Source organism: Hemicordylus capensis, chromosome 5 (assembly GCF_027244095.1).
Source record: "Hemicordylus capensis ecotype Gifberg chromosome 5, rHemCap1.1.pri, whole genome shotgun sequence".
Classification (NCBI taxonomy): Eukaryota; Metazoa; Chordata; class Lepidosauria; order Squamata; family Cordylidae; genus Hemicordylus; species Hemicordylus capensis.
In genome coordinates, this window is record NC_069661.1 from 176,909,019 (window position 1) to 176,932,667 (window position 23,649).

The following is a 23,649-nucleotide window of genomic DNA, read 5'->3' on the forward strand; positions in this document are numbered from 1 at the left end:
CACAATAAAAAACACTAGACTGAGCTTTTTCAAACCTTTCATGCCCCTCAAATGTTCCAGGCCCATGAAAGATATTTTAAAAAATAGTGTTGTTTTTTGGTACCACAACTATTTCTTGATTTAGATGCTGATGGAACTCCTTGATGATGGCACTCATGCAAAGCTGGAAAAGATGGCATTGTCCCCAGACCCAGGACCCAAGAAGACACAGACAATGATATAAAGTGGGTAAAAGGGCCACAACTTTATTTAAAACTATAAGCAATGAACGGACTGGATGGGGGTAAGCCCCCCTCCCCAAGACAGTGCAGGAGGCAAGCAATGACTGGGTTCAGACTCCACCGTCCTCCCCTGCACCTTGCTTGGGTGACACACCCTGGCTCAGGAAGGCAGCAGGTGAAAACCTGCTCCCTCCCCTTCATAGCCAATCCCCTAAAGGGGGGCCTGAATCCTTCTAGGTCTTCACACACCCAGGACTGCACAGCCCAAGGGTTTGTGAAGTCCCGAAGCAGGTTTCATGGCGAATCATCCTCCCTGGGCCACACAAACCACAAGGGAGCGATTGGTCAATTACCCATTTAATTATTCAAGGGTGCTCACCATGTTCCATCCCATCCACTTACCACCCCAACCTGCATTGTCCCTGCCAAGCTGCGACCTAACTATCTAAGCAATCCACTAGGAATACAGAACAGAGTAGGTGGGGGAAAAAACCCAACAATGCCAATATGTTGGGAGCCAAAAATTCCTACTCGGCCCCCAAAAGGACTACCAGCCACTAGGACCTCTCTATTCCTAGTGAAGGGAGGGTGGGAGAATCCCACTCCGAACTGAAAGTTTGGGGTGGGGAGCCATGGAAGCAGCCTGACCAAACTCCGCCCATGAAGCAACAGGCCCAATGAAAGCCCCCTTGGGATCTCGTGCTGAAGGGGCTGAGACTAATTGCCCTCCCCTCAACACGAGGCAAGGGGAGGGGCATTTTGGTCATTTGGGAAGAGGCTGCAAAAGGGGATTATGTTGGTAGCAAAATTTCCAGTGGTGGTCTTGAAAATTGCTGCTCTCACTCTAGGGATTCTTGGGAGGAAAAGAAATGCCTTCTGCAAGCCCCTAGAAAGTTGGAGGACTTCCTGGGCTTAGTTCCCTTTTGCATCTTCTCTGATCACCAAAATTCCATTTTGTGCTTTGCAGCATGCAAAAAGTGTGATTGGGTGTGGCATTTCAGTTCAGCTTCAATAAATGCAATATATGGCCACTTATCGATAACGGTTGACCTCAAAAGTCAGATATTTCCCCCATGGTTTTTAGTTTCACATTTAAAAAAGCAATCTTTAACTCAGTGAGTTTGATAGAAGGCAATTTAAGAAACAACTGTAAGGTATAACATGTTTGTTTGTATTACAGGTATATTTCATTTTAAACCTGTTTGTTTTTAGAGACAGTTGCAATATAATGTATTTTACAAATCTGATCTAGATAAAACATCTAATCTTCATTTTAATAACTCATTGATTTTTATCTACTCTGTGTATCATTAGTGCAAATGCACTTGCATTTAAACTGATCTACATTTCCCCCTGCACAATAAACCATAGATGGAGCTGATAGCACTAAATAACTCCTTGCACAGTTCCAGGGATCTGACTTGATGATCTTTGATCTCTCTATCAGCATCTGAGTTCACACACACACAGACACACACACACACACACACGATTCACCTGCTCCAACTAATTATGCTCACAGAAGACAGAAACTGTCACTGGCAAGTGCCTTATCTGTGATATTTTGAGAATTTGAGAATTGAGTGATAATTGTTTTTGTCAAGGTTTTCTTGTCTTGAACCTTTTCAAAGTATATTAATCACCAGTAGTATTTTAGGCGAAAGAAATATAACCATTCTGCAACTTAATAGGTGCATTGTTTCTTCACCATTCTTGACCTAATTAAAATGAAGGAATGAACAAAGTTCAAGAATCTTTTGCTTTCTGGTACAAAACAATCCTACATGCACTCAGGGAATGCACACATGTCTAGGTAGTATTACACTGCAAGAATTGCAGCAACCTCCTTCCACAGCTATTCATAAGCAAGAATATGCACTGTGTTCTTTTATTCGACAGGTTTCTTTCTGTGAAAACATCTCAGTGAATATTCAATCCATACAGTCTGCCATTGCACTTGATCATTGACTGGATCAAAGCTGTATGCAGGAGATGCTATACACAAGACCAATCCTAGAAAGGCTATGAAAGAAGAATTCTGACATTAAAAAATGCAATATTCTTTCATGCAACACAAATGTATCCCTATATGGAAACTATGTTTTCATTCCCTGTCTGCACAGCTTTCATGAATAACTCCCTCAGTGTTACTTATGGAATAACAATGAATAAATGTTAACTTAGAAATTCATTTAAGTCCGTTACTATGACAGTATCCATGTCCTAGATAAAGGAAATACCACCACTACCATCTCCACTTCCTGCTGCTTCTTCAACTGGGTGTGCTGTGAGAAGTAGAGTGACAAAGGTGAGGTGGAGGAGGAGGACTCAATGAAGCAAAGGGTCACCAATACAATCTCCATCTGCTACTGCTTCGCCAGCTGGCAGTGAGCTCTTCACAGAACTCCATGCGCTACTCACGGAGGTAAATAGATCCACCAAATATCCTGTGAAAAGGAGGAGATTAGTTGTTTTATCAGTTTTATATAAGCCACTCTGGAAGCCTTGTGAGCTGAAGAGCAAGTTTTTACTTTTTTTTAATTGGTGGGGTTTTTTTAATGGTGGCTGACATGATGCAGAGATGTATCACTGCACCCTGGGGTTGCTGTGGCTTGCTGGCATATGCTTATTTTATAGGGATGTGCAAATCGATTCAGGTACAAATTGATTTGTACCCGAATCTAGCTGATTCAGGCAATTTGGAGACAGAACAAATCACCCCTGTGGGCCATTGGCTAGATTTGGATCCAAATCGAATCACATCAGATTCAATTAGAATGGCTTTGAGATTTTGATTCCTCCTATCATTTCTCCCATATTCCCAGCTTTCTTTCTTTCTTTCTTTTTTAAAAAAAGGCTAAGCTCTAGCCCTTGTAGAAGTGGAGTTATGGAGCAAAATGTGTGGTCACTATTTTTGAAGTGTTTGGATTTTTTGGTGTATAATAACTTTCCTCAATGAATCCCTATGAGGATTCATTACACACCTTCATTTCTTCTATTCATTTTTATTTATTTATTATTTATTTATTTGATTTGTATACTGCCCTTCCAAAATGTCTCAGGGCAGTTTACAATTAAAACAAACTACTAAAACAGTAAAGAGCTAAAACAAATTAAAAACAATATAACAATTAACAATTTAAAAACATTTTAAAACAACAATTAAGCAATTAAAGTGATTAAAATCCTGATATCGGGTTTTTAATTTTAAAATAAACCAGATATTAAAACTCCCAAAATTTAGGAAGCTGAGAAAGCTTGGGTGAAAAGATGGGTTTTCAGGTGTTTTTTGAACATTGCCAGAGATGGGGAGGATCGTATCTCAGCAGGGAGCGCATTCCACAATCTTGGGGCAGTGACCAAGAAGGCCCGTCTTTGTGTAGCCACCAAACGAGTTGGCGGTAACTGGAGACGGACCTCCTCAGATGACCGCAGTGGGGCTCATAATGAAGAAGACACTCTCTTACATACCCAGGGCCTAAGCTGTTTAGGGCTTTGTAAGTTATAACTAGCACTTTGTATTTTGTCTGGGAACCTATTGGCAGCCAGTGTAACTCCATCAGTAAAGGAATAACATGGTCTCTCCGAGATGACCCAGAGACCCACCTGGCTGCCGCATTCTGAACCAACTGAAGTTTCCAGACTACGTACAAAGGCAGCCCCACGTAGAGTGCATTACAAAAGTCAAGTCTGGAGGTCACCAACAGATGTACCACTGTTTTGAGGTCATTAATCTCGAGAAACGGGCACAGCTGGAGTAACAGCCAAAGCTGATAGAAAGCACCCCTGGCCACCCCCTCAACCTGCTCCTAGTACGTTTATAAGTGATCTGAATCTATCTGAATTGAATTGAATGCAAATTGAATCTGGGGTGATTCAGGGGGACAGATTTGGACACAAAACAAATCAGGAGTGATTCTATTCAGGCACAAATTGAATAAAAAAATTGATTCATGCACATCCCTATTATTTTATGCTTAATCCTATGCCTTATACAAGTGTCCTGTTCATACTAAATACGGAAATTTTAGTCCTGTAAATACTAAAAGACCATTTCCTAGCTTTCTTAGATTTTATAAAAATGCCCATATTTCCTATCCATTAAAATACATACACTGCCAAGTGTTCTTTTGTGAGTAAGAGTGAGTTTAGGGAAGTGAAGTGGTCTCAGGACTCTGATGTCAAAGAGTAAAACTAAACCCCAGAGTAACTTGCTTTCTCCTTCAGTTGTAGTTCCCTTCTGGATGAACTTGATATGGATCTCATAGAGTGAACTTGATTATGTCAGATCTCCGAAGACCTACCATATGGAAAGGCCTACCTATCACCTTCCTCACAATTCCCTTCTCTTTCTGAAACATACCTCAATACAGCCATTTGAGGTCCATCTTTAGAGGGACTTGGGAGTGATCCTAAATGGACTGAGGATGGACCCATGCAATCCAGTGTCTACCACCTCACACTCCATGGCCATTTTGGGCCTCACCATAACACTACCCAAGACCAATGTCCTGGATCTATAACAATTTTAATCATACAGCCATCAAGTATTCAAGATCTGTAGATTGACTCTTTTTTCAATTACAGTTTTTGAACTGTTTTCAAAGTATGAGATGGATAGGTTAAAAAAGGCTGCTATTCCCCTAAAGAAATTCATATACAGACATAATTTGAGATATAAAATGAAGGTAAGACAAAATCATGAGGGAGATGCATGAGATAATTATGAAAGGATAAAGCTGAGCAGGCATTTCAGTTACTCAATCATTTGTATTGGGGGACAGGCTTAATTCAGGGGTTTAACATAATCAAAAGGACTGAATTGCTGGCTACTACTTATTTTCTTCCTACAATCGGCTTTATGATCATAGACAGATATTTTCACAATAGTTGAAATACTAGCACCTAATAATAAAACTAATTATCATATTTGATGATGTAACAGATTTTGCCTTGTAATTTTAAAAACCTAGTAGTTTGGTGAGAAATTTTCAAAGACTGTAGTACAATCAAGAAGAATTTCTTTCATCAAAATAAGTGTGGTACACTTCTAACATTACAAAGACCGTAGAGCCGCTAATATATTTCGCCTTTATTCACTGTTCCATTATTAACGGAAAAGAAAATACTTGGAAGGGTTTGTCACATAGCATCCTACTTCACAGTGAAGAAAATAATTTTCTGTTGCTGTAATTGCTCACCCAAAAGGTGATTCCCCACTGTGCCATTCACTTCCTAGCAAAGTTTTACGTGTGCATTTTAAAGTAATTTATGCAATTTATGAGTATTTTTCTTTCACATTTGTTGGTGTCCTATTACAATAAATCAGTAGTCTCTAAGGTGCCACAGCACTGTTTGTCTTTTTATTGCAAATAACATCAGTAATGTCACCTCAACTAGTAAACAAATGTAGTACTTGGATGTTTTCCCTCTATTTATTATGAAATCTCTCTGAAGCAATGTGCATGTATTAATATGCTAGATTATTCCTCGGTGTACATCAAGAGACACTGTGAACATTTACAGTGCTCAAGATTTCAGCATGAAAATACATTCTGGATTTGCTAGTTTAACTGTTTAAACTATAACTGATTAGTTTAAACTATAACTGATTCAGCTACCTCTGATTAAACCAGGCAGTGGAGGGGAAGCTGAAAACAAGAAGGGATGGGAGACCTCCACCAATCCTTTAGCCCCTTTCCCCTGACCTTGTGGGAATAAGCACACATGCTACCTTTGACTGAGGTAGCAATGGGAATAGGCAAATATATTTCCATTAGTTCCATTAAGGTTGCCAACACCCAGTCTGAATGGTGTTTGTATGAATCTCATTGCAGACTGACATGAGGAAAAAATGGCTGGTGCATCTTCTCTTTGTTCCAGAGCACTCTGAGATATAGGCCAATTTTACCTCTGCTGCAAATTATAAAAGGTACAAGAACCTTCTAGGTTTCATAGGTGAAGAAGGTACAAGGGCCAAAGGAACACAGTTTCAGGTAAGGCACCTCAAGTTCCCACCAGCATTCTCCTTCCCTTCTCCACTTGCTAGTAAACATCTTATGTAGGTTGAAGATGGGGGAGAATATTACCTGTTAAGTTCAATGTTGGCAATCGCAGAATGAAGAGATATTAAGATTAATTAATAATGATTGTGGTTTTTAATCTGACCACCTTCTTTGTTTAATTTAGTTAATTTTATTGTATCTTCTATCTATCTTGTTGTTGTAAGCCACCCCAAGCAGTAGTTAATATTTCAAATAAACAAACAAACAGATAAATAAGATTAACCTCACCACCCATTGAGATCATCAGGAGAGCTCCATCTGCAGTTGCCACCAGATCGTCTGGTGGCTACTCAGGGATGGGCCTTTTCTGTTGCTGCCCCAAGGCTTTGGAATGCGCTCCCTACTGAAATAAGAGTCTCCCCATCTCTGACAGCTTTTTAAAAGCCTTTGAAGACGCATCTGTTCACCCAGGCTTTTAATTAAATATTTATTGTTTTAATGGTTTTAACCAAGCAATTGCATTATCCATGTGGTTCCAGTTGCCGACATTTTCTGCAGAGTTGTTGTCTTTTTGCTGTGGAGAAAGAACACTGACAATAAGTATGACTGAGGCCCTTAATTTCTGTTCCCTCAGTCATTCATCATGATACCATCATCACTAATACATAATGTGTTGCTGTTTGACAACATAAATGGACAACGCTCTTAATGTTATGTGGATAATATCCAGTAAAAATGCACACATGCTTATAGGCAGAACTAAGACCTCTGACCATTGCTTTAAGTTTATCAAATCTGCTCTCAGAACTTAGTAAGTTCTGGATACTCATCAGTAACCAACTAAGATCAAGATTGATATTAGAGACGGAGGGGTAGACTCCGATAACCATGTATTCTCTAATATTTCATGTAGATTGTAATATAATACTGTGCCTGATGGCTTATAATATGTCTCAAGTAAATACTGTATTTACCTGAATCCAGGACTAGTTTTCCCCCAAGTTCTTTCAGTGTTACAAATTGCGGGGGGGCGGGTGTCTTAAATGCAGGATCCTCTTCCTTTTGGGTAAATAGGATAACCTATATTTAACACATATGTTAAATGGGGGTCATCTTAAATTTGGGGTTGTCTTCGATTTGGGTAAGTATGGCACTTAGATCAGCACAAGACTGCTCTAGGAGAAAAATGTAACCATTGTAACCTGGATGGAATTCATATCTTTTGCAAATTCGTTGGATTGTGGGAGAATGTCTGTAGGCCAAAAGGACATAATCTTGTGTTAACATGCAACAGAATATGAAGTAATTGGGCCTTTAAGCCAAACAAAAGAGATACTAAAACAGCTGCAACGTACTAACTGAATTTTCAGCCTAGGTGGGGGGAAATGCAATCTCCTTCTATGCTACTTAGCCTAAATTAGTCTGGCTTTTATTAAGCCCTGTAGTAAACAAACAACAAAAGAGTGGGCAATGATAGGGGGGAAATGGAAAGGTACACCATCTTAACAAAATCAATCTGATTATTATTATTCTATTATGGTTTTCTGCATTATAGGTACATTGATTTTTGTTCTAGTGTTTAGAATTAAAGGTATTAAAAACTGATGTATAATAGTAATTATTATGTTTCAGCATGCACTGTGTCAATTTCTTAAAATCTTATAAAGACTACAAACTAATTGGGGAAAAATGAAGAGTGTTTCATTATAAAACCCATGAGCCAGTTTTGCTCTACTTATTTTTAATTCATTCCTGTAAGAAATAAAAGTTTCATTTCTAACATTAAGGATTATATGGGCCTTATACAAACCAATCTTTACAAGTTATTCTATTACTAAATGTAAATTCATTTCCAGGAGCAATTCAATTAGAACTGCATTAGAGGAGTCAAAACGTAATTGTGATCATTTAAAGCAAGCTTTTTTTTTTCTCCCACAGGTGTAGTGATACATTATTCTCAACTGTCCCTATCTATCTATCTATCTATCTATCTGTCTATCTGTCTATCTGTCTATCTATCTATCTATCTATCTATCTATCTATCTATCTATCTATCACATTTATATCCTGTTCTTCTTCCAAGAATCCCAGAGTGGTGTACATGGTTATGTTTATCCTCAACAACCCTGTGAGGTAGGTAAGACTGAGAGAATCTGGGTGGCCAGAGCCACCCAGTGAGTTTTAGGACTGAATGGGAATTTGAACTCAGATCTTTCCAGTCCTAGTCCTAATCATGATACCACACTGGCTGCCAGTGTTTCCTCTTTTTTGTTTCCTATTATTTCTGCCACTTCACTTTTTGTATTATTCACCCACCTCTACCCCAACTTTGTTGTCTTCTCCATGAATGTACAATTCAGATTGGCTGGGTTTACACAACTTGCTGCAAGCAAGTAGGAGGTAACTGGAGGTTTCCAGGAAGTGCATGCCCCTGACGCAAGCCACAAGTTCAGTTCATTTTATGACATTCAGATCCGCCATGTCAGATGGAGAATGTCAGATTCCTACCACCACCCAACACTCACTCAACATTCTCAAGACAATTTCAAATGTTTGTTACAGATTATGGGAACCCAACATTCTCCATCCGATATTTCCAGATTCAGATGATAGTAGCCCTGTTCAGGCATTCAAAAGAATGCTGCTGAACTCAATTACAGGTGCCTAAAGGGGATTGGAAGTCCTGTCGCTGCCTGTCGCTGCTCGTCTCCCTTCACTCACTGCTCATGGAATCAGCAGCATTTGTATGAGTGATTGGAAGATCCCGGCTGCCAATTATGGAAGCACCTGCCATCATGATTAAGGCACTTCCCTCTTCACACAAATACTGCTTTTTCCATGAACAGTGAGAGGAGGGAGATGATTGACATGTTGAGGTGAGACATCTGACCCAATTTAGGCAGCTGTAATTGTGTTCAGAGAAGTCATTTTGAATGCCTGAATAGGGCTATAGAAATGGTCAAAAATATCAGCTTGCATCGAGAACATGCTCTCCCTGGGAACCTGTGGTTCCTTCCTACATATTAATCAAATAAATAAATAAATAATAATACTTACTTGCAGTGGGTCGTTATCCCTTCGATATTCTTCTCCTACTCTGCTCCCCTCCCTCTGCTGTTTCCCTTGTGTTGATATTGAGATTGTAAGCCCCTTCAGACAGCTATCTGCTCTTTCTCTGTTGTCTCTCTCTGCTGTAAATTGTCACATTTCAGCTGTCTTTCGATGTAATATAGTGCCATCATACCAAGTGCATGATGGTACCTTATACATAATAGAAATAGCTATATATAACTATATAAATAACATAACATATTTTATATACAGGCTAAAGATACCTAATTATGTATTTTCTATTAACTGTGAGCCTGCCTACAATGTTTCTTCTACTTTATTGTATTTCTGTTGAAGTCAGTTTACTGCTATTTACTGTTACTCTTTGTACAAAACTACAGTTGTGAGACATACAGCCTTGAAAGACATAGATTTTTTAAAAAAGCTTCTACATAATACAGAACAATTTTAAAGACAAATTTAACAGACACTCAGGTGTTATACATGTAGGTCAAAAATGAACAGAGCAGAAGCAGGAGCCTGATGCTATCACATTAGCTTTTACTGAACAATAAAGACCACAAAAGAACAATAATGCATGCTCTGGAAGAAATTGTAGCAAACCAAGTATGACAAGATTAAGATAAACCAATTTCAAGAGGAGTAAGTAATTATCCCTTACAAACTCCTCACTGAATTCCCAACTGAACAAAGAGAATTAGTGTCACTATCTTGGTTACTTCAGTTCCTATATAGGGTTGCCACCACACCTGCTCCGCATAAGCCAGATAGTAATACCTATTCTATCTCATCTAGATCCAATCCAACATCTTAGTCTTGGGATGAAGTCAAGACAGTAGCAGTATTATCTTTTTTATTATAGAGTGAAGGAGAGGCTACTAATAACACACACAAGGGATATGCATGAAGCAGATATTGTGTTTTGTTTTGAGCTTGCAATGAAATGCAGAGGCCCCAACCATTTTGTTGAAACAGCAGTTGAACTGGCTGTTTTGATGAAACAAACTTGAAACATTATCATCCATAGGGAGCAATGGGGAAACACAAAACACTCAATCGTTCCCCATGGTAAGCTCCTAGGGACACCAAAGTGGGTTGGGTGGTAGAGCATAATGGTTGCTACCCCACAAAAGAAAAGGGCAAGCAAGTGATTTTTAACAGGTTTTTAACCGTTCCCTAAAACCTCCATAGAATCATGTACACTTTATTGGATTCTGGAGCATTTAGATCAGTGCAGTCAAGTTGATGGGACTTTTCTAAGACTATTCTCCTTCTGACAAAGACTAAGATCTAAACAGAGGTCACCAGGGTACCATTGTGGATTTGTTGACTTATTTGAGACAGACAATATTATTTATTAATTATTTCTTGTTTAAACAGTCAGACAGGTGTTATTGACTGGTTTGTTTTATCCAGACATCGAGTCCTTCCCAAGGACCTGGGATGCCAGAATTTTATTGTCACTGTTGTTGTTGTTGTTATAGATATCGTCGCAGAATATAGGCTGTTCCCAGTAAAGCTGCTTTTTGTAATTGGCTGATGGTGATTTCTGTGGCCCCTATGGTGTTGAGGTGCTCTTCAAGGTCTTTTGGAACTGCACCCAGGGCGCCAATGACCACTGGGATTATTTTGGTCTTTTTCTGCCACAGCCTTTCAATTTCAATTTGTAGATCTTTGTATTTGGTGATTTTTTCTATTTCTTTTTCTTCTATTCTGCTATCTATTTCTTTTTCTTCTATTCTGCTATCATATTGCTATGTCGATTATTTTGACTTGTTTTTCTTTCTTCTCGACTACAGTTATATCTGGTGTACTGTGTGGAAGATGTTTGTCTGTTTGTAGTCAGAAGTCCCATAGTATTTTTACATCTTCATTTTCTTCAACTTTTTCAATTTTATGGTCCCACCAATTTTTGGATACAGGTAGCTTGTATTTTTTGCAGCTGTTCCAGTGTATCATCCCTGCTACCTTGTCATGCCTTTGTTTGTAGTCAGTCTGTGTGATCTTTTTACCACAGCTGATTAGGTGGTCCACTGTTTCATCTGCTTCTTTACAAAGGCGGCACTTGCTGTTTGTTGTTGATTTTTCTACTTTGGCTCTTATTGCATTTGTTCTTAGTGCCTGTTCTTGTGTAGCCAGTATTAAACCCTCTGTTTCTTTCTTCAAGTTGCCATACTTTATTTACACAGTCAGACAGGTGTTATTGACTGGTTATTATTATTATTATTGGTTATTACTGTTATTACTGTTACTGGTTGTTGTTGTTGTTGTTGTTGTTAATTCAATTTCTATACCGCCCTTCCAAAAATGGCTCAGGGCAGTTTACATAGAGAAATAAATTTTAAAAAGAAGATGGCTTCCTGTCACCAAAGGGCTCACAATCTAAAAAGAAACATCAGATAGAAACCAGCAACATTCACTGGAGGTACTGTGCTGGGGGTGGATAGGGCCAGTTACTCTCCCCTTGCTAAATAAAGAGAATCACCATGGTAAAAGGTGTCTCTCTGCCAAGTTAGCAGGGGATTACTGTTGAGAGTATCTTTGATTTTAAAATTATACTTAACTAAAGTGTTACATACTCTTCATTATATGGTTTGTACATAATATGGTGGAGATCCTATTGTTTCTTATTTGCAAGAAATTACAGAAGCCAGATAGAACTATTTTTAAAAGGATGATCCAAAATGGCAGTCTATTATGTCTAAAATGGCTGCATACTGAGGTTTCAGTCCATTTGGAGTATAAGAAGAAAAGCTGAAACATCTGGAAAATCCATAGGACAGATTCCACACATGATATTCATATGGGCAGTGGGCACACAAAGTTTCTGCATTATATTAGCATTCCTAGGTGAAACTCATTCAATCCCTGCCTCCACTCCACACTGGAAGAGGCTGTGCCTATTCTCCCCAATTCTACTAGAAATTGTGGCACCACAGCATGTGAATTTTTTAACGCTGAAGAGTGTCAAGGAAGCACACATATTGGGAATTCTCTCTGGTAAGAGAAACCCTTTTTCATTATAGCAGGGTGCACAGAGGCACAATACAGCGGAATTTGGTTAGGCATGCATGTATGCTGAGAGTAAAGTAACTTGGAGCCAGTTCATAATTTCAAATCAATATAAGGAGTATTTATTATAGAACTCCATTCTAGATAGTAAAGTGAAGAGATGGGATCTCTAATCTAGCCAACTAGCTAGATGCAGATGGATTCTGCATCCCTGCACACATGGTGCAGGGAGAGAGGAGATTGCATGTTGCAAGGGAGAAGGAAGGAAAGAGAAGGAAAGGAAGTAGGAAGTGGCTGGAAGGAAGGAAGTCCCTAAGAATAGCAATCTACATGTCAAGGCATAGTGTCAGAGCAGTAGAGAAGGGATGACCAATGTCTTGACCCTCTAGCCCTCTGACTCACTAGTCTGTCCTCCTATGTCGTTGAGACAAGAGACAGCATATAGTCCTTCACTTCCAACATGTTGTAGGTCTTACCAAGACCCAGAAACAAAAATCTTGTTTCATAAGCTGCATTTATCCCCCTGGCACACAGCACTGTCCCAGGGCCATCCCTCAGAAACTTTCGACATACATGCACACAGAGAGTGGATTCAAGGTAACAAGCAAAAGCCAAACAAACCATTTACAGAGCATTTCAGGACTGCTAATTCAACCATCTCCAATTGTGTTTGGAAAAATATGTTTTATGTTTATAATATTTGAATAGGGAAATAAGAGGATCACAGGAATTAAAAGTGAAGCACTTTATAGGTAAATTCAAACAAAGAGTAAGTTATAAGGGCTAACATTATGTGCAGCATTATGAAACCATAGTATTAAGCCCTGGAGCTGCCCCAGAGTACTTAGCCCAATGCTGTTTAGAATGCGTAGTTCCACTAGCAGCATTTGCCCAGTTTTCTCCATTGTTGCAGATGGGGGAAACTGTGGAATCACTGCTAGCACAACTGCCTTTTCTTCAGCATCAGGGCTTCCTTAGAACTCCAATGGAGCAGAATTATAATGCTCAAACTTTCCTTACGTAGATTTACCATTCTGAATTGTAAGCAGGAAATCAAACCAGACCTGAATAAAACACCAGTTCAAAGCACTTTTCCTTTTCGTGAACAGGAACTGTAACTGAGCCTACAATATTTTGTTTGCCTAGAACCTGAACCAAATCCCAAAACACAAAAAGGGGAAACCAGTTCAAAATAAATGTTTGGTTTTTTAAAAAATTAGGTACTCAGCTTTCAGTGATATTATGTCATGGATAGTTCTCAAATTATCTTTCAATCATATGACACATTTATTCAAACATTACAGGAACAATGGGAGATTGGGGTTGTTATTGTGAAAGTCCATGGCATCCAGATTTAGTGAAAGCCTGAACAAGCCTGTCTCAGCCTGAAGTGGTAGCAAGGGTTACAGACAGTTGTTATTGTTTTATTCAGACCACTGTAGACAGGAGTGGCCGGTGTGGGCACCACTGGGAGGGTGGCACCTTTAAGCACAAATTAATAGATGCTTACCTCCGCTTCGGCTGCAGCTGTGAACTACCCCAAGCAGCAGCACATTGCCCGGCATTCCCTGCAGCAGTGGATTAGCTCTGCCACTCACCTGGCTTCTGCGGAACCCACCCCCACCGGTGGCCAGGTGAGTGGTGGAGCTGATCTGCTACCACAGGGAGTGCCAGGCAGCACACTGCTGCTCGGAGTAATTTGCAGCTGCAGCTGGAGTAGAGGTAAGCACCTATTAATCCGTGCTTAAAGGTGCTTCTTGCCACCCTCCTGGCGGCACCCACACCGGCAGCTCCTGACTGTAGATTACATCTAAAAAGCTAAATGCTTGCCATTTGGTCTTAGCTTTTCCTGAGAATTATAGGATGTACCATACACATGGCCCAGGGTTTCACAGATGCCACCAAGTATCCTAGCCGGTTGCCAGAGATGATGATGATGATGATGATGATTTACATTTATATCCTGCTCTTCCTCCAAGGAGCCCAGAGCGGTGTACTACATACTTAGGTTTCTTCTCACAACAAGCCTGTGAAGTAGGTTAGGCTGAGAGAGAACTGACTGGCCCAGAGTCACCCAACTAATATCATGGCTGAATGGAGATTTGAATTCAGGTCTCCCTGATCCTAGTCCAGCACTCTAACCACTACACCATGCTGGCTCCCGACACTCCGACACTCCTAGCCACCCTGAGCAGTAGTATACTGGAGGGGTAGGGAATGAATGAATGAATGAATGAATGAATGAATGAAGTATTCAATTACTGATATCCCTAAATTTTCAGAGATACTCAGCTAAAACACTTTCACACATGCTTCATCACACATCAGGTAAACAATGGCACATCTAACTTGAAAATTCATCCTGCTTGGAAAACCAGGGAAATGAAGCATGCGATTCTATTCATACATCACCACAGTGGCATAGGATATGACTACAGGAATCAGCTCCCATTTCACATTAGTTATGTATGAATCAGACCTCATTGGTCTCCTCTCATGCATAGAATATGTATGCCACATTTTCTGCTTCTTTTAATCTTTGCTTTCCCACCTCAATTTTTTAAAACGGATGTTTTTAAATTTAGTTGTAAGGCACTTGGGAGAGTAAAGGTGGCATATAAAATGTTAAGCAAGCAAGCAAACAAACAAAACAATCAAGGCACCACAAATAAACAACCTGACTGATTATTCTTGCATGGTAGAGGGCACATTTCAGCAGACTGAGTGGTATATCCCAGGGGTAAACTGAAAAAAGCTCTGTCTGTGTGTGTGTGTGTGTGTGTGTGTGTGTGTGTGTGTGTGTGTATACACACACATACACACACATACACTAACCTTGTAGCTTGTTGACTCTAATCCAAAGGAATATATTGAAAGTTTAATTTAAAACTCAGGGGAGCTGCTATCCTTCTGTTGTGCACAATTTTAGCATAATGTAGAAGAGCTGCATGAATGTCAAGATCAACATCTGCATCCTTGTCTAGCAAAAACTGGTCCAATCAAAGGTATATAAATCTGTTTTATTTTCAGAATCAGTTTTAATGTGGTATGATATAATAATTCAAGATATCTTTGCCTGTTAATAAGGGTATTCACATGACCAAGAGGTGGAGAGGGTGGGGGGTAAGGGGTAGGCCACACAAATCTTACCACACAAACCTTACCTTATCACCCTCTAGATGATCAATCAACAGTGGTGGGAGTGCAGACCATACAGCCAAATGGAGTGCTCCATACAGCACAGATCTCTGGAGGCTAGGATGACGCGTCCCAGCCTCCAGCTGCCTCACAATGCACTGCATGAGCATGGTGCATTTGGGAAATCCTCCGTAAGACAGGCACTCTAGGCACCTGTCTCTGTGTCTCCTCAGGCTGCATGCAGCCCAAGGAGACATCCAGTCATGGCAGCCTTAACCCTGGCTAAAAGCTGGACTTAAAAGTAGGGTCAGGCTGGAGCACCAGGATACATGTTGATCCCAGCACTTAACACACACAGCCTAACTCAGGCTAGGCTGCCCTAGACTGGGTTAAGCTTTGCATGAGAACAGCCTTATTGTGTTATTTGACAAAGAGATCCAGCCAAATTACTTTTCTCCTACTGTACTTCCTTTGGGGTATTACACACAAAGAGCAGGCGAAGAACCAACTGCTCATTTTCAAAGGCAGAAGGAAAAGTTTTAAAAATAGAAAATCTTTTTGGAACATCCATAAAGAGAGGCTAAACCAGCCAAAGCTTTGTGTCCAAGAAATGTTTGATTATGCTTGATCTCAAAGAAGGAATATGGATTAGGGAGGTTATATTTAGACAACTGTGCATTAAAGACATGAGACTGTTTCTGCCCCTTCGCTAACTGAGTGGATTTCTAATTGTAAAAAGTTTTCCCTTTCAATAAAATAATGAATGGAAAGAGAAGTTCATTGTGGAGAGGGTGAATAATGAACTGGTTAAGGAGCTTTTCCATTTTAAAGCCAAGTTTCTAGCTGAAGAGCCCCCTACCTGGCTTCCCATACAAGTTCAAGACTGGTGTTGATAGCAAAGTTCTCCTGAGCCAGACTCAAAGAAGAACCTTGGGGGTTTGTGAAGGGCGCTTCGAATAAGAGGTGAACTATTAGGACCACCACATTTTCTCCAGTTTGGATAAAATCCAAGCTGAAGGAGAATTTCCAGCTTCTCTTGCCTGTCTTGCCCCAACAACCCCCCTTCCTCTCAAAAGCCCCTTCTACTATTGCCAAGGGAGGAAATGTTGGTGTAAATACGATATTAACACATTCATCTATTGGATGAAATTGCAATCTCTTCTCCAGGTGTTGCTTTCCCCATTGCATCTCTCCTGGCTCTGATCCTTCAAGGAAGAACATTTCTGTAGTGAATGATTGCCCAGATACTCTTTTATTGGGGAATAGAATTAGGGTGGGTTGGGGCAGGGGGAGGGAGAGATGCATCTCCCCTGGACATTTTTCTCCCAGCTTTCTCCCAAACACATCTGGGAACTCACTCAGGCATGTGGTCAGGGGAACGAAGTGCAACAGGAGAGGTGACACACACCTCCCCCATTTTGTTGCTTTCTTCCCTCCAAAATTACAACTAGCCCTCTCATCCAGTTCCTCTGGCATGGCTACAAGAGAGAGTCAGAGTGCAGATGTCATATGTTCTTCATTGACTCCAGTAAGGGTGTATTTATTTACAACAACTATTATGCTGTCATAAAGATCGTGAAAGGGGTGGGACTTTGTCTGGAGCAGGAGAAGATCAGAACTAAGCTAGCCTTCCTCTGATTCTCACCAAGCACATCCCCAATTTCAGCCATTTCCCTCTTTTTGCTGTTATTCTTAAGATGCGTACTACTCACTCTGGCTGATATGATACTCAGCATTATCAAGCCATAACACTGTCTCCTGAGGCTGCTGTAGACTTCTGAAGCAGTTCCAATGCTGTTAAGAATGGGGAATAACGCAAGTAGCACTTTTGCAGTTTTCTCCATTCACAACAATGGCGGAAACTGTGGAAGCACTGCTTGCACTACTGCTCATTCTTAATAGTTTCAGGGTTGCCTTATAAGTCAGCAACATAGGAACATAGCAAGCTGCCATATACTGAGTCAGACCATTGGTCTATCTAGCTCAGTATTGTCTTCACAGACCGGCATCAGCTCCTCCAAGGTTGCAGGCAGGAATCTCTCTGAGCCCTATCTTGGAGATGCCAAGAAGTGAACTTGGCACCTTTCTGTTCTTCCCAGAGTGGCTCCATCCCCTGAAGGGAATATCTTAGAGTGCTCACACAACAAGTCTCCCATTCATATGCAACCAGGGCAGACCCTGCTTAGCTAAGTCATGCTTGCTACTATAAGACCAGCTCTTCTCTCCCACTGCCCCAGAAAGCAGTGTCATGCCTCCATAAAGCTGCACATAATTTCAGTCACTGACTTGAACTTAAGTGTAACAAATGTCATGATACTGTGGGAACTATGCTGCAGTAACTTGAGTTACACTGGCATCAATGATCTAGTTGCAATCTTATCTCTGAGGCTGGCTAATCTGAAGATAGGATTGCACACAGTTAATTTGTTTCTCCCTTCAAAAGAATTAAGTCTCCATTAGCCAGGGATGTGCACAAGAAAGAGGACAAAATTTGCAAATAACAAGCATATCTCATTATAACCAGAATGTTATTCAGATCCTGAATGTCAGACATTTAGGTAACATTTCAGTGCATGTTATTTATTGGCTTAAGGATTGAGGAATGAGTGGCTATAAATGGCACTACATCTACCTCCAATGTCCCTGGCTGCTGGAGGTTAAACATGTTAAACGACAGCTTGGGAGATGAAAATGATGGAGCAATTCTCAGGGTCTCTAGAGTTTAAACTTGCATCTGTCTGACATTTTCACTCTGTAGGTATATGTAAGTAGTCAAGACAAAAAACTCTGTGAAAAAGACAAATTAAAAATGAATGAATAGGAAAATAATAGTAGCTCCTCCTATTTGATTATTCCTCAACTCAACAGTCATTGGTGAAAGATTTATTTGTTTTATTATTATGCTATTTACACACAGTCTACTAGATGTTATTGACTGGATTTGGTACTTTAATTATCGGGCCCTTTCCAGGGGTCTAGGATAACTAAAGAAAAATTAAAGATATCTTCATAGTATTTGTGCTGTCCCGAGTATAGTAGCCTTCTGTAGTTGATGTGTTGTAATTTTATTGATGCCCAAGATGTCGAGATGGTGTTCAAGTTCTTTTGGTACTGCACCAAGGGCACCAACAACTATTGGCACCACAATCGTTTTATTTTTCCAGGACTGCTCAATTTCAATTGGAAGTTCCTTGTATTTAGTTATTTTCTCCAATTGTTTTTCGTTGACTCGCCTATCCCCTGGTATTGCAATATCTATTATCAGAACTCAATTCTTCTCAATGATTGTCAGATAAGGTGTACTGTGCACAGGTGCAACAGCAGCAGCATCAATGTCTTCCAGCCCTGCTAGACTTGCATATCATGGCAGCCAGTATCATCAATCATCATCATCCCACTCTTCCTCCAAGGAGCTCTGGATGGAATAAAAAATTTCTGCCCCCATTTTGTTCTCACAACAAAAGTGACCATCTCAGGGTTACCCAATGAAATTCAGGGAGTGGGGATTTGTGATTGCTAAATACAAGTAAGGGATTCTGTGTGGCTCCAAGGACCAAATATCCAGGATTGTTTTAAATGATCCTGAGAAATAATTACAGCCACATAACAAACACTGTTTAAGTACTGTTCTCATTTGCAAACACTGCTTTTGCGCTCTCTTATTTTAGCAGCACTCTTAATAAGCAATTTCATATCAGAGTAGACTGTGCAACTTAGAAGCAGTGCTTCTTAATCCAGCAAAAATATTTCACATAGTGCAGGATACAAAATTGCTCCCAAGTTCCTCCAGGAGTTTGTAGACAATTTGATATCTCCTAATGCTATATAGAAAAGAATGCTGTATAGCAAATGAGAAGCAGTTTAATTAGTGAACCAAATCCTGTTGGAGGCATCATGTTCTTCAGAAGCCCTGACAGGAACTAATATATTCTGCTTTTTCCTGGACCATATATTTTAATAATTTTACATAATGAAATTATTCTGGTCTGCTTCTTGAATGTTTGGTTGAATTGTGAGTACTATGTGGTCACTAGAGAGGCCACCTCTACTTGTGGCCAGTAGAGAAAAGTATTTTAAACATGAATAGCAAATTGTTTGATAGGACTTTAATATGGCCAAATCCAGAGGGGATTGCATTAAATCAGATCTGTAATTTTTTGTTCTTTCCCAATTACCTTCGGGATCCACCATTGTATTCTGAGACCTGAATTGTAGAGACTGATTAGATTAGGGACACAGGTCATTCTGTTTTGTAGGAGAGATTTATACTCGTTGACTTTCACGAATATGAAAGCATGAATTTCATTACTAATTCCTCCTGATTGCCTAGAGCTGTCAGATGCTTTTGTTGAGAACAGACACCTTCTAAAGCAGTGTCACAGATATTTGAAGTAAGTGAGTGAACCTGTCTGTCACTCTATGATTGTTGCTCTAGTTCTTCTGAACTATTTATTAGATATGTGCAGAAGAGAAGCTGAGAGATATAGGAATGTCATATACTTGGGGACCTGGAATCTTTCATCTGGGAAACAACTCGCAAAATGCCTCATCCATTTATAACTGATGGTAAGAAACAGGCTCTCTCAATACAGAGTTAGCTCAGACTGAGCTCAAACATTCTTTGCAGTGAACTTTCAGCTTGAAATTCAAGTGAACAAGGAGGTGAGATAGGAACAATTGGGTGAGATAGGAACATAGGAAGCTGCCATATACTGAGTCAGACCATTGGTCTATCTAGCTCAGTATTGTCTTCCCAGACTGGCAGTGGCTTCTCCAAGGTTGCAGGCAGGAATCTCTCCCAACCCTATTTTGGAGATGCCAGGAAGGGAACTTGGAACCTTCTGCTCTTCCCAGAGCAGCTCCATCCCCCAAGGGGAATATCTTACAGTGCTCACATATCACATCTCCCATTCATATGCAACCAGGGTGGACCCTGCTTAACTAAGGGGACAAGTCATGCTTGCTACCACAAGCCCAGCTCTCCTCCCACAATTTTAGCAGATTTCATGGGCATGTAAAATTCACCAACGTGGAACAGGCTAACTTGTTGTGGCAATGAGGGCTCCTCCTCCTCCTCCTGCTCCTCATCTTGCAGTTTCGGATTCATAATAGGGGAACTTGGGAGTTGCTGGACAACATCCAGACTACCTAGTGGTTCAATGAACCATTGAAATCAATGGGACCTTTTTGGAAAAGGTGAAAATGAGTATAATTGAAATTGCTGGTTATAATTTACTATTGGTTCCCCTTATTTTCTTTAATTTGGAGATCTGGATATGATAGTTTTGAGAGTGATCTGATAGGTCATATTTTGTTTGCTGCTAGGTTGGTTATAAACAAAGGTTGGAGAAATCCATGGGATGAATGGATCTGAAGGTATGGGACATTGCAATCATGGTTAAAATCAACACATTTTATATGATATAGAGAAGGCAGATGAAACAATGCCTTTGATTACAAATTAGGGATGTGCACAACCTGAGGTGCACTAGTTCGGCACTGAACCGGTTTGGATGAGGTCCGAACTGGTTCAGTGCCATGGTGAGGGGAGCAGCAAGCGGGATCTTTAAAAAAGAGCACATATCCTTACTTGCTCTCCTCCGCCGCATGTAGCTTCCTGCTGCAACAATGCTGACCCCAAGAACCCATGTGTGGCACAGGCATGCACATGGCACTGACATATGGGTGGGCACCATTTGCATGCTCAGCAACACCATGCTGATCATACAAATGGCTCTCAAACATGCATGGATGCCATGTGGGGCAGCGCTGTTGCAGCATGAGGCTGAATGTGGCGGCAGAGAGTGTGTAAGGGCCTACTCTCCTCTTTTTAAAAGATCCTGCTCACTGCTTCCCTCCCCGGAATGCTAAACTGGTTCAGACCTCATCCAAATTGGTTCAGCACTGAACAAGTGCATGAACCTTGGTTTGTGCACATCCCTAGAACAAATGGTGGTTATTCAATTTTGGCACAATAAATTTCAAGACAATGTTCAGCCCTATGTACTATTGGATATGGTTTAACAGTAATTAAATTTTAGAATGATATCAAAATAGATAGCAGAGATGTTGAGACTTTTATCAAATTAAGCAAGAATTATTAATATAAACTGAAAATATTAATTTAGAATATCATGTCAATCACATGTATCTGAATAGTCATATTATTCAAAAATTGTCACATCAATTGTGTGTTCATTAATGAATTTAATTTTCTTTGTTACCTCTTCTCTACTTTAATATTTATTGTCATATATTATTAATTGGAAAATATATGAATATATTGTCATATATTTTAAATTGGAAAATCCAAACAATGGTTTCTCTTCATTCTATTTATAAACGGCAGCAGGAGGCAGGTGTTGTGGCAGCAGCTAAAGAGCTGCTGATGACTTCAAACTACCCCCAAGGCAGAAGGGAAACCAATGAGATGAGTTAGGCATGACTAGCTTAAATCCCATTAATTTCAATGGGACTTGGTCATGATTAACAATCTGAATGTTTAGTTTAGAATGAAGTTTAGAAAAAAGGTGACTGTGGGGAGACATGATAGAGGTCTATAAAATCATGCATGGAGTGTAGAAAGTGCATAGAGAGAAATTCTTCTCCCTCTCACATTACACTAGAACCAGGAGTCATCCCATGAAATTGATTGCTGGGAAATTTAAGGCCAGCAACAGAAGTATTTTTTCACACAATGCATAATCAACTTGTAGAATTTTCTGCCACGAGATGTGGTGACAGTCGACAACCTGGATGGCTTTAAGAGGGGCTTGGATAACTTCATGGAGGAGAGGTCTATCAACAGCTACTAGTCAGAGGGCCACCTCCAGCCTCAAAGGTAGGATGCCTCTGAGTACCAGTTGTAGGGAGTAATGGCAGGAGAGAGGGCATGCCCTCAACTCCTGCCTGTGGCTTCCAGCGGCATCTGGTGGGCCACCGTGTGAAACATGATGCTGGACTAGATGGGCCTTAGGCCCGATCCAGCAGGGCTGTTCTTATGTTCTTATATTCTTAATGTTGCCCAGTGACTCCACCAGGCAGTGAAAAAAGAAAAAAAGTTGGAAACAAAAACAGAGAGTACAGCTGCCATCACCAACCAACAGTAAGCTGCCCACAAACCTTCAAGGAATGTTTAGCCCACCCCAATTACCATAATGTCATGTCTCCCCAAATTCTTCCCACAGCCTCAAATCTAAGATGAAAATCTTCAGTAAGAATTTTTGGCCCAGCATTAAAAATACTTGAGGAATCATCTTACAGCGTCTTACCTTTTTTTTTTTTTTTTTTAGAATTATAAATACCACTTCATTTCTTTCAGTCCCAAGAGCATCAAGAATGAATAAAATTATATTCAACGTTTGTTTATAAGCCAATAAAGAACATTATAACCAATCTCTTGAGGATGACAAGCAAATTAGTAAGACAGCCTCATCTGGAAGAGTCAGACGATACAAGCAAAATGAACATTCCTAGTAAAACTAGAAGGCTGTATGTGTAATTCAGGTTACTCTGTATGACTGAACCAGTAGAAGCATTGATGTAGGGGGGAGATAGGATGCCATGAAAATCAATATGAGTTCTAGCTAATGTAAGGAAATCTTCTATACTCTGTATGGTATAGACTGCAAAGTCCAAAATCAGGGACATTTGCAGATGTTTTAAGGGAATATTAACACATTACAAAGTGTTATGGAACAATTACAGTTTCATGGACATTGAACATCAGTCCATGCAATTACAGTTTCATGACTGAACATCAGAGCTACCTGAGATATCATTGATAGTGACATTCCGCAATAATTATTTGGTTCTTTTCAGCAAAGTATCTCTTCCAACAGCAAAAAAAATTTAAACAATTCTTCATAAACATGCTTTGGAACTACTTGCAGAATTAGAAATATGATGGGATTCATGTCACACCTCATTTGGGAATTGTCACTGTGGACATCATTCTTAATAGAACACTAGCTGACCCCGCACAGAGCATCTGTGCGCTCTTTGGGGCCAGCGGTTACCTCTTCCCTCCCCCCCACACACACCTTCTGCCCTAGTCTCCACTTCCAGGCCCAGACGCCTCTCCTCCCCACCACCACTTCTGCCCCCCCTTTCTCCCCCATCCTCCTGGGCCTTGCCTCTGTGGCTGGGCCGCCGTTGCCTCTGGCTTCCGTGGCCAGGACTGCCACTGCCACGGCGACCAA

General features: G+C 40.3%; 1 long non-coding RNA gene across 1 annotated transcript; it reads right to left on the reverse strand.

Annotated features, from left to right (window-relative positions):
* Positions 1-226: 226 nt before the first annotated feature.
* Positions 227-13,022, reverse strand: LOC128328493 (uncharacterized). The gene is made up of 3 exons (XR_008309250.1): positions 9,284-13,022; positions 6,515-6,800; positions 227-2,668 (listed from the first exon to the last, which is right to left on the reverse strand). It is a non-coding gene; the product is annotated as an uncharacterized LOC128328493 (long non-coding RNA).
* Positions 13,023-23,649: the final 10,627 nt, after the last annotated feature.